The sequence below is a fragment of the Petromyzon marinus genome, chromosome 21 (genome assembly GCF_048934315.1).
Source record: "Petromyzon marinus isolate PM22_M1 ecotype Great Lakes invasive population chromosome 21, UKy_Petmar_22M1.pri1.0, whole genome shotgun sequence".
Taxonomy (NCBI): Eukaryota; Metazoa; Chordata; class Hyperoartia; order Petromyzontiformes; family Petromyzontidae; genus Petromyzon; species Petromyzon marinus.
The window spans coordinates 15,112,694-15,130,330 of NC_133687.1; the positions used below are offsets into that span (position 1 = coordinate 15,112,694).

The following is a 17,637-nucleotide window of genomic DNA, read 5'->3' on the forward strand; positions in this document are numbered from 1 at the left end:
AGACATCAGGAGCAGCAGCATCATCATCAGTCTCCCTGGAGAGACTTGAGAGAGAGAGTGGCTTGGCCGGCCCTGCATACTGGCCGGTGAGGGTAGCGCGCGTTCTGTCTGTCTGTGTGTCTGTCTGTGTGTGTGTCTGTGTGTGTCTGTGTGTCTGTGTGTGTCTGTGTGTCTGCGTGTGTGTGTCTGTCTGTGTGTTTGTGTGTGTGTGTGTGTCTGTCTGTGTGTGTCTGCGTGTGTCTGTGTGTGTGTGTCTGCGTGTGTCTGTGTGTCTGTCTGTGTGTGTCTGCGTGTGTCTGTCTGTGTGTCTGTGTGTGGCCTGAGGCTCGCTCGCAATAAGCACGGCGGGCGAGTGAGTGAGTGGTGGTGGCGGAGGCGTGCGCGCGAGATCGCTGGATGTGAACTCGCCTTTGACTTGGACTCGAAGATCCCCCCTTGTAGTCCTTACCCCCCCCCCCCCCCCGCAGTAGGGAGGCTGTTTGGGAGGGGTGGGCACGTGCTTATTAGCAAGGACGTTCTCGTGAAGCAAGGCAGGTCACGGACACACGAGTTGGGTGATTGTGGCCAGAACCACGCGGCCGATGCCTGTGTCTTCCCAATTGTTTGATGATTCACATACGGGCACACCGCACCAGATGATTCAGATTCACACGCACACGCCGCACCAGTTGATTCACACACGCACACCGCACCAGATTATTCACACACGCACACCGCACCAGATGATTCACACACGCACACCGCCCCAGTTGATTCACACACACACGCGCACACCGCACGAGGTTTATGATGATGTCAGGCTGAGTAGAGCTCAGGCAAAGCTCGAGACCGTTCAAGACGCCGCCGCGTGTTCGAGCGGTGGCTCAGCCGTGGGCCGGGAATCGCCCGCGGCTGAGTGCGCTGAGCATAGCGCCACCGCTGTCCACACGCTCACGTTCACTCTCATCCATGGCATAACAACAATCGTCGTTATTCTCGTTCACGCTTACAAAGATCACCCAGCCTGCCCTACAGAGATCACCCGTCGACACACACACAAGGAGGTCTGATGTCTACAACAGCCGGTGACCCGCGTTCGATGCCCGGCCACGGCGCTCGCGAGTGGTCACTGACATCTGAGACTGTCCTGGGCCCCCCACCCTATACCCCCCCGCCCCTTACCCACCCCTTCATCAAGCCGCACCGAGCGGTGTGGTGAAATATGGTCAAACAACCCCTCCATCACGATCAAAACGGCGCGGTGAGGACGTCTCCGTCCAGCAGTGGATTGCGATGAGAGCCGCAATTGGTATGACAATACTATATTGTATTTGCCAGTCGGGGACAGCATAAGAGAGGGTGCGATGGCTTAAATTGGGGGGGAGAAAGGCAGAGACAGGGCACATTCACACACCCATTGCTGGACACACTCACATTTGACCGGGCCTGGAATTGAACCGGGTCACTGAGCTAGCAGGCTCCGTATGCGCTCGCTAAGCACAAAGCTCCCCCATGTTGGCTTAACAGACTGCTGGGGCGGGCAAGTGCTGTTAGCGAGCGGCACCTCCTGAAGCCCGACACGGCACACGAGGGGGTGGGTGGCCAGCACCACTCCAGACGGCCATTGTCTCCCTAGTGGCGATGTTTACACATCGCACCAAGTACTCATTCGAGGCTGAGTCGACTTAGGAGAGGTCCAGGACCGGTTCAGATAATCGTCACTGGTGTTAGTGGCCGTGAGCGGGAATCGAACTCACGTGGCAAGGGTTCGTAGCGCGAACCGCTGCCCATCGCTCCCCAAAGACAAACGCCAACGTATAGCCTCAATATTCGTTTGGGGGCAAGTGCTGTCAGCGGCACGGCACACGAGGGGGTGGGTGACCAGTACCCCGCCCGGCCGCCTTTGTTTCACACAAGGATCCGTGTAGGCTATTCGGGGAAAGAGTGGTTGTTGTTGTTCGATCCCGACCCTGTACGCCTGCTGTATATTTGAAGTCTGCATGTCTTTCTCTCATCATCATCACGGTGGCTATGAGATATTAACTAACGACCCTGGCGCCTGCTGCTGCTGTATATTTGAAGTCTGCGTTGTCTCTCTCCATGTGGTCGCGTAGATTTCTCCCCGGGCTCTTCGGTTTTTCCCCTCCACATTTAGGAACTTGATTATTTTGCGTATTTGTCTGCTTTACAATTCCACGTGATAAGCCACTTCGTTGAGCTAGCATTTGTGGCCAGGTCGCTTCTGCAAAAAAAAGCTTTGCGTGAAAAGAGTTTAGTTCCGTTTTAATTCAGTCCCTATCAAGGCCGCTAGTAGTTTGCGTGCGAGGCAGTTGAGAGGGGCCCTTTGCCTCCAAAGCGCTCCGTCGACGATGCCAACACCAACGAAGATGTCGCAGCGTCGCGCCAGACACGAATTTAGGCTGAGTCGACCTAGGTGGAGGACAGCCATATCAGGCTGAAGACAGCAGCTGCAGGCAAGAGGCTGCGTGTGTGCTTGGCGACTCGCTGGCTCACAAACTCCTCGCCAATAAACACAACGCTGCTTACTAACACACCACAGATAGTCCCCACCAATACACACACACACGCAGCATGCTCACGATATACAATCAGCTGCCGTGGCTCGGAGTCCACCAGACATCAGGCGCTACGTGTCAACACTCCCCAGCCCCCCGGGGTGCTGCAGTCGAACTCAGGCATCCGCCGGCGTCCGGGGTTCGCTGCGCTCAAACGGCGCCTCTCCTTCGATAACTGTCCAAGCGCAATTTATTAACACAAAATTGTTGAAGGCCGTTTCCATTTGGCAAGTGGAACATTTGTTTTTACCCTTCTGACATTTCGAGACTGGTCTAGCCGCATTCAAAAAGAGTCTGGTTCTGCACTGCACGAGGCAGGGAGGGAGAGAGACAGAGAGACAGAGAGAGAGCGGCTCTCACACTTGCTGTGGATGGACTGTGCCTCTGGGTCCGTGCCACAACACTCCAGCGACAGCAGTGACGCGCCGTGTGGCGAGTGGGTGGGTGGCTGGGTGAGCACGGCGTTACTGATCCACGTGTCCAGTGCGGAGATTTGGGGGTGATGAGAGTTATCGTCCATCCCTCTGCAGTGGATCCTACCATGTCGTGCGTCGGTGCCCTGTGCGTGTGCACGCGCGCGCAGCATCCACGTGTCCATCCATCCTGGGCTTGGCAGAAGGCGGCAGAGCTCAAATGCGGAGTCACCATCTGTCCCATCACGCGCGGTTTTCCAGTGCTGTTCCCTGGCACTCATGGGTGTTCTCCCGATGTCGTGCTTTCCCCCCACGAACTATTCTTGGGATGATCGGTAACTCCTGAATATATCGTGGACCGCAGAGCTTGGGCAATTGCTGGTAGCGTTGGCTCCGAGTGGGCACCGTGGTCGCTACGAGATGTTTACTTCCTCGCCTGGTATACAGGAGGCCGTGGGTTCGATCCCGACCCTGACGACTGCTGTATATTTGAAGTCTGCGTGTCTCTCTCTCATCATCATCACGGTGGCTATGAGATGTTAACTTCCTCGCCTGGTATACAGGAGGCCGTGGGTCCGATCCAGACCCTGTACGTCTGCTGTATATTTGAAGTCTGCGTGTCTCTCTCTCATCATCATCACGGTGGCTATGAGATGTTAACACCTCGGCTGGTATGAAGGAGGTCGTGGGTTCGAACCCGACCCTGGCGCCTGCTGCTGTATATTTGAAGTCTGCGTGTCTCTCTCTCATCATCATCACGGTGGCTATGAGATGTTAACTAACGACCCTGGCGCCTGCTGCTGCTGTATATTTGAAGTCTGCGTTGTCTCTCTCCATGTGGTCGCGTAGATTTCTTCCCGGGCCCTTCGGGTTTTCTCCTCCACATTTAGGAACTTGAGTATTTTGAGTATTTGTCTGCGTTACAATTCCACGTGATAAGCCACTTCGTTGAGCTAGCATTTGTGGCAAGGTCGCTTCTGCAAAAAGCTTTGCGTGAAAAGAGTTTAGTTCCGTTTCAATTCACTTTCTCAACGCGTGGCAGCCACTGCTGTGCCTTCCTGCTCCTCGTCTGAAGTTCCTCTTCCTGGTGCCTCTGAGTCGCCCTCTCTCTCCTCCCTCTCTCTGAGTCGTCCTCCCTCTCTCTGAGTCGGCCTCCCTCTCTCTGAGTCGTCCTCTTTCTCTCTAAGTCGTCCCCTCCTCTCTCTCTGAGTCGTCCTCTCTCTCACTCTGAGTCGTCCTCTCTCTTTCTGAGTCGTCCTCTCTCTCTGAGTCGTCCTCTCTCTCTTTCTGAGTCGTCCTCTCTCTGAGTCGTCCTCTCTCTCTGAGTCGTCCTCTCTCTCTGAGTCGTCCCCCTCTCTCTCGGAGTCGTCCTCTCTCTCTGAGTCGTCGTTTCTCTTTCTCTGAGTCGTCCTCTCTCTCTCTCTGAGTCGTCCTCTCTCTCTGAGTCGTTCTCCCTCTCTCTGAGTCGTCCTCTCTCTCTGAGTCGTCCTCCCTCTCTCTGAGTCGTCCTCTCTCTCTGAGTCGTCCTCTCTCTCTCTGAATCGTCCTCTCTCTGCGAGTCCTCCTCTCTCTCTGAGTCGTCCTCTCTCTCTGAGTCATCCTCTCTCTCTGAGTCGTCCTCTCTCTGTGAGTCGTCGTCTCTCTCTCTGAGTCGTCTTCTCTCTCTGAGTCGTCCTCTCTCTCTCTGAGTCGTCCGCTCTCTTTCTGAGTCGTCCTCTCTCTCTGAGTCGTCTTCTCTCTCTTTCTGAGTCGTCCTCTCTCTGAGTCGTCCTCTCTCTCTGAGTCGTCCTCTCTCTCTGAGTCGTCCCCCTCTCTCTCTGAGTCGTCCTCTCTCTCTGAGTCGTCGTTTCTCTTTCTCTGAGTCGTCCTCTCTCTCTCTGAGTCGTCCTCTCTCTCTGAGTCGTCCTCCCTCTCTCTGAGTCGTCCTCTCTCTCTCTCTGAGTCGTCCTCCCTCTCTCTGAGTCGTCCTCTCTCTCTGAGTCGTCCTCTCTCTCTCTGAGTCGTCCTCTCTCTGCGAGTCCTCCTCTCTCTCTCTGAGTCGTCCTCTCTCTCTGAGTCATCCTCTCTCTCTCTGAGTCGTCCTCTCTCTGTGAGTCGTCTCTCTCTCTGAGTCGTCCTCTCTCTCTGAGTCGTCCTCTCTCTCTGAGTCGTCCTCTCTCTCTGAGTCGTCCTCTCTCTATTTCTGAGTCGTCCTCTCTCTCTGAGTCGTTCCCCCCTCTCTCTCTCTCTGAGTCGTCCTCTCTCTGAGTCGTCCTCTCTCTCTGAGTCGTCCTCTCTCTGAGTCGTCCCCCTCTCTCTCTGAGTCGTTCTCTCTCTCTGAGTCGTCGTTTCTCTTTCTCTGAGTCGTCCTCTCTCTCTCTGAGTCGTCCTCTCTCTCTTTGAGTCGTCCTCTCTCTCTCTGAGTCGTCCTCTCTCTTTCTGAGTCGTCCCCTCCTCTCTCTCTGAGTCGTCCTCTCTCTCTGAGTCGTCCTCTCTCTCTGAGTCGTCCTCTCACTCTGAGTCGTCCTCTCTCTGAGTCGTCCTCTCTCTCTCTGAGTTGTCCTCTCTCTCTCTGAGTCGTCCTCTCTCTTTCTGAGTCGTCCTCTCTCTCTGAGTCGTCCTCTCTCTCTTTCTGAGTCGTCCTCTCTCTCTGAGTCGTCCTCTCTCTCTGAGTCGTCCCCCTCTCTCTCTGAGTCGTCCTCTCTCTCTGAGTCGTCGTTTCTCTTTCTCTGAGTCGTCCTCTCTCTCTGAGTCGTCCTCTCTCTCTGAATCGTCCTCCCTCTCTCTGAGTCGTCCTCTCTCTCTCTGAGTCGTGTCGTCCTCCCTCTCTCTGAGTCGTCCTCTCTCTCTGAGTCGTCCTCTCTCTCTGAGTCGTCCTCTCTCTGCGAGTCCTCCTCTCTCTGAGTCATCCTCTCTCTCTCTCTGAGTCGTCCTCTCTCTGTGAGTCGTCGTCTCTCTCTCTGAGTCGTCCTCTCTCTCTGAGTCGTCCTCTCTCTCTGAGTCGTCCTCTGTCTCTGAGTCGTCCTCTCTCTCTTTCTGAGTCGTCCTCTCTCTCTGAGTCGTTCCCCCCTCTCTCTCTCTGAGTCGTCCTCTCTCTCTGAGTCGTCCTCTCTCTCTGAGTCGTCCTCTCTCTCTGAGTCGTCCCCCTCTCTCTCTGAGTCGTCCTCTCTCTCTGAGTCGTTTCTCTTTCTCTGAGTCGTCCTCTCTCTCTGAGTCGTCCTCTCTCTTTCTGAGTCGTCCTCTCTCTCTGAGTCGTCCTCTCTCTCTGAGTCGTCCTCTCTCTGAGTCGTCCTCTCTCTCTGAGTCGTCTTCCCTCTCTCTGAGTCGTCCTCTCTCTCTGAGTCGTCCTCTCTCTGAGTCGTCCTCTCTCTCTCTGAGTCGTCCTCTCTCTCTGAGTCGTCCTCCCTCTCTTTGAGTCGTCCTCTCTCTCTGAGTCGTCCTCTCTCTCTGAGTCGTCCTCTCTCTCTCTCTGAGTCGTCCTCCCTCTCTCTGAGCCGTCCTCTCTCTCTGAGTCGTCCTCTCTCTGCGAGTCCTCCTCTCTCTCTGAGTCGTCCTCTCTCTCTGAGTCGTCCTCTCTCTCTCTCTGAGTCGTGTCGTCCTCCCTCTCTCTGAGTCGTCCTCTCTCTCTGAGTCGTCCTCTCTCTCTGAGTCGTCCTCTCTCTGCGAGTCCTCCTCTCTCTGAGTCATCCTCTCTCTCTCTGAGTCGTCCTCTCTCTGTGAGTCGTCGTCTCTCTCTCTGAGTCGTCCTCTCTCTCTGAGTCGTCCTCTCTCTCTGAGTCGTCCTCTGTCTCTGAGTCGTCCTCTCTCTCTTTCTGAGTCGTCCTCTCTCTCTGAGTCGTTCCCCCCTCTCTCTCTCTGAGTCGTCCTCTCTCTCTGAGTCGTCCTCTCTCTCTGAGTCGTCCTCTCTCTCTGAGTCGTCCCCCTCTCTCTCTGAGTCGTCCTCTCTCTCTGAGTCGTTTCTCTTTCTCTGAGTCGTCCTCTCTCTCTGAGTCGTCCTCTCTCTTTCTGAGTCGTCCTCTCTCTCTGAGTCGTCCTCTCTCTCTGAGTCGTCCTCTCTCTGAGTCGTCCTCTCTCTCTGAGTCGTCTTCCCTCTCTCTGAGTCGTCCTCTCTCTCTGAGTCGTCCTCTCTCTGAGTCGTCCTCTCTCTCTGAGTCGTCCTCTCCCTCTGAGTCGTCCTCTCTCTCTGAGTCGTCCTCTCTCTGTGAGTCGTCCTCCCTCTCTCTGAGTCGTCCTCTCTCTCTGAGCTGTCCTCTCTCTCTGAGTCGTCCTCTCTCTCTCTCTGAGTCGTCCTCCCTCTCTCTGAGCCGTCCTCTCTCTCTGAGTCGTCCTCTCTCTGCGAGTCCTCCTCTCTCTCTGAGTCGTCCTCTCTCTCTGAGTCATCCTCTCTCTCTCTGAGTCGTCCTCTCTCTGTGAGTCGTCGTCTCTCTCTCTGAGTCGTCCTCTCTCTCTGAGTCGTCCTCTCTCTGAGTCGTCCTCTCTCTCTGAGTCGCCCTCTCTCTCTGAGTCGTCCTCTCTCTGTGAGTCGTCCTCCCTCTCTCTGAGTCGTCCTCTCTCTCTGAGCTGTCCTCTCTCTCTGAGTCGTCCTCTCTTTCTGAGTCGTCCTCTCTCTCTGAGTCGTCCTCTCTCTCTGAGTGGTCCTCTCTCTGCGAGTCGTCCTCTCTCTCTGAGTCGTCCTCTCTCTCTGAGTCATCCTCTCACTCTCTGAGTCGTCGTCTCTCTCTCTGAGTCGTCCTCTCTCTCTCTGAGTCGTCCTCTCTCTCTGAGTCGTCCTCTCTCTCTGAGTCGCCCTCTCTCTGAGTCGTCCTCCCTCTCTCTGAGTCGTCCTCTCTCTCTGAGTCGTCCTCTCTCTGTGAGTTGTCCTCTCTCTGAGTCGTCCTCTCTCTCTCTGAGTCGTCCTCTATCTCTGAGTCGTCCTCTCTCTCTGAGTCGTCCTCCCTCTCTCTCTGAGTCGTCCTCTCTCTCTGAGTCGTCCTCTCTCTCTCTGAGTCGTCCTCTCTCTCTGAGTCGTCCTCTCTCTCTCTGCGTCGTCCTCTCTCTCTCTGAGTCGTCCTCCCTCTCTCTGAGTCGTCCTCTCTCTCTGAGTCGTCCTCTCTCTGAGTCGTCCTCTCTCTGCGAGTCGTCCTCTCTCTCTCTCTGAGTCGTCCTCTCTCTCTGAGTCATCCTCTCTCTCTCTGAGTTTGCCTCTCTCTCTGAGTCGTCGTCTCTCTCTCTGAGTCGTCCTCTCTCTTTCTGAGTCGTCCTCTCTCTACGAGTCGTCCTCTCTCTGCGAGTCGTCCTCTCTCTGCGAGTCGTCCACTCTCTGCGAGTCGTCCTCTCTCTCTGAGTTGTCCTCTCTCTCTGAGTCGTCGTCTCTCTCTCTTAGTCGTCCTCTCTCTCTGAGTCGTCCTCTCTCTGCGAGTCGTCCTCTCTCTCTCTGAGTCGTCCTCTCTCTCTGAGTCGTCCTCTCTCTCTGAGTCGCCCTCTCTCTCTCTGAGTCGTCCTCTCTCTCTCTGAGTCGTCCTCCCTCTCTCTGAGTCGTCCTCTCTCTGAGTCGTCCTCTCTGTGAGTCGTCCTCTCTCTCTGAGTCGTCCTCCCTCTCTCTGAGTCGTCCTCTCTCTCTGAGCTGTCCTCTCTCTGAGTCGTCCTCTCTCTCTGAGTCGTCCTCTCTCTCTGAGTCGTCCTCTCTCTCTGAGTCGTCCTCTCTCTCTGAGTCGTCCTCTCTCTGAGTCGTCCTCTCTCTGAGTCGTCCTCTCTCTCTGAGTCGCCCTCTCTCTCTGAGTCGTCCTTTCTCTCTGAGTCGTCCTCTCTCTCTCTGAGTCGTCCTCTCTCTCTGAGTCGTCCTCTCTCTGCGAGTCTCTCTCTCTCTCTCTGAGTCGTCCTCTCTCTGCGAGTCGTCCTCTCTCTCTGAGTCGTCCTCTCTCTGAGTCGTCCTCTCTCTGAGTCGTCCTCTCTCTCTGAGTCGCCCTCTCTCTGAGTCGTCCTCTCTCTCTCTGAGTCGTCCTCTCTCTCTGAGTCGTCCTCTCTCTGTGAGTTGTCCTCTCTCTGAGTCGTCCTCTCTCTCTGAGTCGTCCTCTCTCTCTCTGAGTCGTCCTCTCTCTGTGAGTCGTCCTCTCTCTCTCTGAGTCGTCCTCTCTCTCTCTGAGTCGTCCTCTCTCTGTGAGTCGTCCTCTCTCTGAGTCGTCCTCTCTCTCTCTCTGAGTCGTCCTCTCTCTCTGTCGTCCTCTCTCTCTCTCTCTGAGTCGTCCTCTCTCTGTGAGTCGTCCTCTCTCTGAGTCGTCCTCTCTCTCTCTGAATCGTCCTCTCTCTCTCTCTCTCTGAGTCGTCCTCCCTCTCTCTGAGTCGTCCTCTCTCTCTCTCTCCTAGTCTCCCGCCCCTCTCTCTGTGCGAGATTGAGCGAGTACTCTGCGATGGGAGCGCTGTGTTCTAGTTGATGTTATTTGTTGTTTTAAGGATGGTGGTCCGAAAGGGTGAAATGATGGTGATGATGTTGATCTAAGTTGACTCCAGCACTGCTTTTTGTTGTTTTAAGTTTGTTGTCCTTCCCCCGCACCTCCGATTGACGAGGTTATCTACGTACGGTGCGAAATAAGTTCAACGTACACACACAGACGGGGAATGCTGAAGTATTCCGAGATGGGAGGGGGGTCGTGGCTGTGTTGAATCCGCGTTGTTGAACGTCCCTGCTCATTCAGACACGCGAGTTCGAGTCCCGGCCACGGCTGGGAGTCGTGGCGAGCGATGCGCAGTGCATCCGAAGCGGCCACTCATCACAAACGTGTTGCAGACGCGGCGAATGGAGCTAAAAACAATTAATTGCTGATGCTGCGTTGGTGTGCGAGCTATGGAGAAGAAGGGGGCATTGCCCGAAACGTCTGATTTTAAGTCAACAGCATTATTGACGAACGTCGTTGCGGGCGTCGTATTATTGTTTACGTGCGTGCTGTGTATGCCTGGCAGTGTCCGTACGGAGTGCGCGTGACTGCAGCTGATCAATCAATGGTGCCAATTCCAAACACGACATCAGATGTCGAAATACAAAAACCGGAATGGTTGCTTTGGGAGGTTGCGGGGTGAGGGATTGGGGGTGCAGAGGGGGTGGGCTTACTTGAAGGTTGTATGTACAGTGAGGGAAAAAAAGTATTTGATCCCCTGCTGATTTTGTACGTTTGCCCACTGACAAAGAAATGATTAGTCTATAATTTTAATGGTAGGTTTATTTGAACAGTGAGAGACAGAATAACAACAACAAAATCCAGAAAAGCGCATGTCAAAAATGTTATCAATTGATTTGCATTTTAATGAGGGAAATAAGAATTTGACCCCTCTGCAAAACATGACTTAGTGCTTGGTGGCAAAACCCTTGTTGGCAATCACAGAGGTCAGACGTTTCTTGTAGTTGGCCACCAGGTTTGCACACATCTCAGGAGGGATTTTGTCCCACTTCTCTTTGCAGATCTTCTCCAAGTCCATTAAGGTTTCGAAGCTGACGTTTGGCAACTCGAACCTTCGGCTCCCTCCACAGATTTTCTATGGGATTAAGGTCTGGAGACTGGCTAGGCCACTCCAGGACCTTAATGTGCTTCTTCTTGAGCCACTCCTTTGTTGCCTTGGCCGTGTGTTTTTGGTCATTGTCATGCTGGAATACCCATCCATGACCCATTTTCAATGCCCTGGTTGAGGGAAGGAGGTTCTCACCCAAGATTTGACGGTACATGGCCCCGTCCATCGTCCCTTTTATGCGGTGAAGTTGTCCTGTCCCCTTTGCAGAAAAACACCCCCAAAGCATAATGTTTCAACCTCCATGTTTAACGGTGGGGATGGTGTTCTTGGGGTCATAGGCAGCATTTCTCCTCCTCCAAACACGGCGAGTTGAGTTGATGCCAAAGAGCTCCATTTTGGTCTCATCTGACCACAATACATTCACCCCGTTGTCCTCTGAATCATTCAGATGTTCATTGGCAAACTTCAGACGGGCATGTATGTGCTTTCTTGAGCAGGGGGACCTTGCGGACACTGCAGGATTTCAGTCCTTCACGGCGTAGTGTGTTACCAATTGTTTTTCTTGGTGACTATGGTCCCAGCTGCCTTGAGATAATTGACAAGATCCTCCCGTGTAGTTCTGGGCTGATTACTCACAGTTCTCATGATCATTGCAACTCCACGAGGTGAGATCTTGCATTGAGCCCCAGGCCGAGGGAGATTGACAGTTCTTTTGTGTTTCTTCCATTTGCGAATAATCACACCAACTGTTGTCACCTTCTCACCAAGCTGCTTGTCAATGGTCTTGTAGCCCATTCCAGCCTTGTGTAGGTCTACAATTTTGTCCCTGACATCCTTGGAGAGCTCTTTGGTGTTGGCCATGGTGGAGAGTTTGGAATCTGATTGATTGATTGCTTATGTGGACAGGTGTCTTTTATACAGGTAACAAGCTGATATTAGGAGCACTCCCTTTAAGAGTGTGCTCCTAATCTCAGCTCGTTACCCGTATAAAAGACACCTGGGAGCCAGAAATCTTTCTGATTGAGAGGGGGTCAAATACTTATTTCCCTCATTAAAATGCAAATCAATTTATAACATTTTTGACATGCGTTTTTCTGGATTTTCTTGTTGTTATTCTGTCTCTCACTGTTCAAATAAACCTACCATTAAAATTATAGACTGATCATTTCTTTGTCAGTGGGCAAACGTACAAAATCAGCAGGGGATCAAATACTTTTTTTCCTTCACTGTATGTTGAACTTCTTTCGCACCGTACGCAGCAATTTCCTTGCTTTTAAACCTCGGGACACTTTAACTTGCACGCTTTCTGGAGTGCCACCAACACAGCAGGTATGACGACACCCAACTCACTTCACTTTCCAGAGTGCGGCGGCGCTCAGGCCGGTGGTAATGAGGTGAAACCCTGGCCCCAATGACTCGCACGGTAACACGCACGCGCATCGTGCACCCATCGAATCACCAACAGGTGACGGTGATGATCATTGGGCCTTCCCTCGATGGCATCAGTGAGCGTCGTTGACCCAGGGGTGAGGAAGGGCCTGCGCTCACCCCGCGCTCACCCCGCGAGCCCGCGGTGATTGATGCCCGACTCCCGTGAGTTTGTCACGGGGAGTTTTCGAGAGAGGTTTTTTTTATATATAGAGGGGAAAAAAAACACGAATGGCAAAATTGAAGAGACACACCACCCAGGAGTGCGATTGTGGCCATGCCGCCTAAACTGTGGACCGTATATAGTAAAATTATAGAGACTCATAAAGCAACATAGAGACCCACAGAGATGCATATAGATACATAGAGACTCACAGAAATATATAGACTTATAGAGACACGTAGAGATACATTCATGACAAACCACTGCAGTGCAATTGTGGCTATGCAAGCCAAACTGTGGCACGCACAATAATAAACCCACTGTGGTCTGTGAAACGGAGGAGAAGGAACAGCGACACGAACTTTGTCTCTCTGCTGAAGCCCTCTCGTCGTGGCCAGCAGCAGAACCTCGACATTGTCATGGAGCTCCCGAACCAAATTGTTGCCTCCAGAATAGAACATCACCCAAGAATGGACTACATTTGTTTTATTGACTTATTTGGCGCTTGCGTTCATTGTCGAATCTGTTGCCTCGAGAAACCTGCGGCGTCTGCCGTAATATAACAACGACAAGCATGACCGTAATCATGATCATCAACAACAACAACCGTTATATATCCACGGCTGGATGAAGTTCTCAGGCCATCCCCGTTTCTTTTTGTCGTGAGACACAACTACATATGTATATTTCTCTCTACAGTAAGTCCTCGTTTAATGTGTGTTCGCTGTAACGAGGTTCTTCCATTTGGGAACACTTTCTCACAACATGTAACGTGCTCATTATAACGCGGAAGGCGCCTGTTATAGTGCGGCACGCGCTCGTTTTAACGTGGAACGTGCACCACAGTAATGTGGAACGTGCCCGTTATAACACAGAACGTGCCCCGTTATAGTTCAGAACACGCTCGTTATAACGCGAAATGCGCTCGTTATAACGTGGTATGCGCCCCGTTATAATGCGGAACGTGCTCGTTATAGTGCGGAACGCACCCCGTTATAACTTGGAACGTGCTCGTTATAGTGCGGAACGCACTCGTCATAACGTGGAACGTGCTCGTTATAGTGCGGAACGCACTCGTCATAACGTGGAACGTGCTCGTTATAGTGCGGAACGCACTTGTCATAACTTGGAACGTGCTCGTTATAGTGCGGAACGCACCTCGTTATAACTTGGAACGTGCTCGTTATAGTGCGGAACGCACTCGTGATAACGTGGAACGTGCTCGTTATAGTGCGGAACGCACTCGTCATAACGTGGAACGTGCTCGTTATAGTGCGGAACGCACCTCGTTATAACTTGGAACGTGCTCGTTATAGTGCGGAACGCACTCGTGATAACGTGGAACGTGCTCGTTATAGTGCGGAACGCACTCGTCATAACGTGGAACGTGCTCGTTATAGTGCGGAACGCACTCGTCATAACGTGGAACGTGCTCGTTATAGTGCAGAACGAGCGGTCGACAGCGAATTATTTTCTTGAGCTGCGCAGCTGAGCAGTATGATACAGTACGTGGAACGATACAGGAACGCGGCAGCGAACCCTCAGATCCTTGCCTTGCCATCTCACTGCGAGTGCATAGTACGACATCGCATCTCGCCAAATTTTATCATTACATTATTTACGGCTAAATTGTTTCACTTAACGCGTTTACTTCTGCGTTCGACGAAGACTCACTATTTATCTCGGGCGGGCTCACGTGAGCTGTCGTCATACCGCCCTCCCGTCTTGGACGCGCCTTCTACTTCTTGGCTGCCATTCACGCGTTAGTCTGGACCACGCGTTAGACTCGTCCACGCGTTAGTCTCGACCACGCGTTATTCTCGACCACGCCTTAGTCTGAACCATGCGTTAGTCTGGACCACGCGTTAGACTTGTCCACGTGTTAGTCTCGTCCATGTGTTAGTCTCGACCACGCGTTAGTCCGGACCACGTGTTAGTATGGACCACGCCTTAGTCTGGACCACGCGTTAGTCTGGACCACGCCTTAGTCTGGACCACGCGTTAGTCTGGACCACGCGTTAGTCTCGACCACGCGTTAGTCTCGACCACGTGCTATTCTCGGCCACGTGTTAGTCTCGACCACGTGTTAGTCTCGGCCACGTGTTAATCTCGACCACGTGTTAGTCTCGATCACGTGCTATTCTCGGCCACGCGTTAGTCTCGACCACGTGCTATTTTCGGCCACGTGTTAGTCTCGACCACGTGCTATTCTCGGCCACGTGTTAGTCTCGACCACGTGTTAGTCTCGACCACCGGCCGTCCACCAACCCTTCTCAAAACCACGTGTCCTCCTCCATGCCCAAGCTCGCTTGCTTGACTATAACAGGCGATGTGCCCACTACCTTATTACATTTTCTCCAATAATTATTGGATGATAATCCATGCGTTCTCCCTGCTTCCCTTCCTTCTGTCTCTCAACGCAATTGCCACCACCGTCCATATCTCCAGTGTTGTCCATTGTCTGTGGGCAATGTTCATGTCATCTGAGCCGAATGTCACAGCGGGGTAATACGCACCCCGTCCAAACAGATTATCGTCTCTGGCTACACCCGAATCCTCTTTCATTACCTAATACGTGTACATTGTTTCCCCCCTTCCCCCACCACCCCTCACCAAGCACTCCAATCTGCTTTCGCTCACCACTTATCTCACGGTGTGTCCCCCGTCTACAGTGTAACCTAGGTGCATATGTGCCGCGTTCACATTTCAGCGTTCGCTAATTTGCCGGCACTTCAGCGTGCGAGTGAGTGAGCGAGAGTCGCTGTCGCTGACACGTGACTCGGTCAACCTTCTCCACAGGTGTTTGAGGTTGACCTACCGCACGCGACGCCTATCTCAGGCCGAGGTCACCTTTTTGGGCAGTCCCTGGGATCGGTTTTGATACAAGTTGCCGCTAAAGGAATCCGTGGCCAGGAATCGAACTCAGGGTTTGCGTTTGTCGTCGTACCAACCAAAAAAAACAAAGACAAAGATCACCCGTACAGATTTAAATGGACTGTTGGGGCAAGTGCTATTCGCGAGTAGCACCAGTTAAGGTCGGCACGGCACACTAAAGGGTGGAATGGTCTACACTACGCTAAACTGCCTTTGTCTCCCCATTATAGACATTTAAGGTGGAATCGACTTAGGAGGGGCTCAGGACCAGTGCAGTTATTTCGCCAATGATGTTTACCATGAGCGGGAATCGAACTCCAGTTTCGCCGGGTTCGTAGGGCAGCGTTGTTCTCGTCGTCACGACCGCCGTTTGACTATGACGCGGCGGTGACGTCACCGCGGCGCTGGTGCCAGGCTCGGTAAAGTGTCGAAGGCTCGCTGACAGCTCACGGGCGACTCTTCCTGGAGGGACCCTTCACACACACACACGCCCGCACAGAGACAAAGATCCCTCGTATAGCCTTAACAGACCATTGGGGCAAGTGCTGTTAGCGAACCGACACGGCACACGAATGGGTAGGTGGTCAGCACCATCCCCGGCCGCCTTTGTCTTCCCAGTGGCGATGTTCACACACTGCACTTGGTACTCATTTGAGGCTGAGTCGACCTAGGGGAGGCCACGGACCGGTTCAAATATTCGTCACAGGTGTTGGCTGTGAGCAGGAATCGAAGTCAAGTCGCCGGAATCGCAGCCCAGTATGCTAACCGCGTTATACGTGTGCGTGTTCCGCTTTCTGTGAAAAGTGTTCCCGGATGGAAGATCCACGTAATAGCGCGTTAAGTGAGAACTTGCCATCGTTACTGTCCATTAGCATACGAGGTGGGGAAGGAAGGGGGTGGGGCTGGGGGTGTAACAGCTGGTCACGTGGTTTTCACCTCGTGGTACAAAGCCCAATCAGTGACCAACCGCGTGCACCAGCAGAATCCAAAACTACCGTGCCTGGAGAGCAGAGGGATGGGAGAGGTGTCGGTGGACCTTCTCACACGTGGTCTGCAGGCGAGAGCGCCATTTTTTAGGTGACACAAGTCAAAGCGATTTGTCTCCTTCACGTAATTATCCGTCTCCCCACGTCGATTTGGCGCCAGATCACCGCCTGTCTCTGTGGTTCCTTCTCCTCGCCTCTGAGTCGTCGTCTCTCTCTTTGGGAGCGAGCCAATTGCGCTGGGCGCGGAGGAGGCGGTGGGGGTGGCGCGTTTGACGTTTAAACCGTCACATATTAAAGTGTAGTAGTCAAACTAATTACTGATAAAACGTATCACAGAGGAGCACTTGGCCTGACAGGGCCTATATAGTGCGAGCGACCCATTTTCGATTTAGAGCAAATTCTGAGCGATGACCGACTTGTCAATTTCCACTGGAATCATATTCCACGTCCGACTTAGTGGGGGGTCAATTGCGCGCGAAATGTGGGGAGCGTCAGCGCTACGAACCCCGCAACCCGGGTTCGATTCCCGCTCACGGCCAACACCCAGTGACGATTATGCGAACCGTTCCTGGGCCGCCCTTAGGTCGACTCAGCCTCAAATGAGTACCCGGTGTGATGTGTAAAGATCGCCACGAGGGAGACAAAGGCGGACGGGCGTGGTGCTGGCCACCCCCCACCCCCTCGTGTGCCGTGCCGGCCTTCATAGGCGCTCGCTAACAGCACTTGCCCCTAACAGTGTTTAAGGCCTTTCGGGAGATCTCTGTGTTTGTCTTCCTTGTTAAATGTTGTTGCAATTCACGGCCGTGTACGCATTTGCCCCATGGACACAGATTCCAATCGAGAACGGACCCATGCTCGTGGACATCCGATCGCCTTCTTCTTCGTGAGCGGGCAGCCGCATGCAATTCAATCGCTACCAACGTTGACCAGTCGAGCGGAATCGCCTCCCTCCGGGAGATTGCACGGCGGTTAGCATGACCAGGGCATCGCGTGGAATTGGCGGGCGTGTTGAGTCAACACGCGTGCTATCCTGCGAAATGTAATCAGCAGCGATTGCTCGCTTTGTCTACTCATTACGTGTGTCTGTGTGTGTCTGTGCTGTTGCAGTCTGTCTGTGTGTCTGTTGTTGCTGTTGTTGTAAGGGGCGGTAGTGTAGCGGTTAGCGCTACGCTGCGCTACGAACCCAGCGGCCAAAATTCGATTCCCGCTCACGGCTTACACCGGTGACAATTATTTGATCCGGTCCTGGGCCTCCCCTAGGTCGACTCAGCCTCAAACCAGTACCTTTGTGCGGTGGGAAAACATCGCCACCTACCCACTGGTGTGCCGTGCCGGCCTTCATAGGTGCTCGCTAAACAGCACTCGCCCCAACAGACAAATTCCATTGCATAATCAGAACGACGTCAATAAGTGCGCAGAGACGTCTGTACGAAGACGCGCAGAGCTTGAGAGTACAGCGGAGCAACGCGTTTGACACGGCAGATGCGTGCCTGAAACGTGCCGCGTTGAGCGACAACATTTTTTTAACGCGCTGCGTGAACACGCGTTAAGCGAGGACTGCAGTACACGGAGACAAAGAGAAGCACGTGGGTCGCGGGCCCAGCGCGCCTTACAGGGCACCACTTTGGCCACCAATAGGAGGGAAAGTGGGCTGCTTGGGCAGTCGCGTGAACACACACACACACGTGGGTTCTATTACAGAGCAGTCGGTGGGGGGTGGGGTCAGTGGAGTGTGGGGGAGGGGGGCTACCTCCCCCCCC

The 17,637-nt window shown here is 53.4% G+C and overlaps 1 protein-coding gene across 1 annotated transcript in view; it reads left to right on the forward strand.

The window, feature by feature from the left end:
* Window positions 1-17,637, forward strand: part of LOC116944547 (potassium voltage-gated channel subfamily A member 7-like) — a 50,421-nt gene that overhangs the window by 500 nt on the left and 32,284 nt on the right. Inside the window, exon 1 of the mRNA XM_032958230.2 lies at window positions 1-86. This exon is cut by the window's left edge and continues 500 nt beyond it. The gene's annotated coding sequence lies outside the window, so the exon portion shown is untranslated. The remainder of the gene's footprint in view (window positions 87-17,637) is intronic.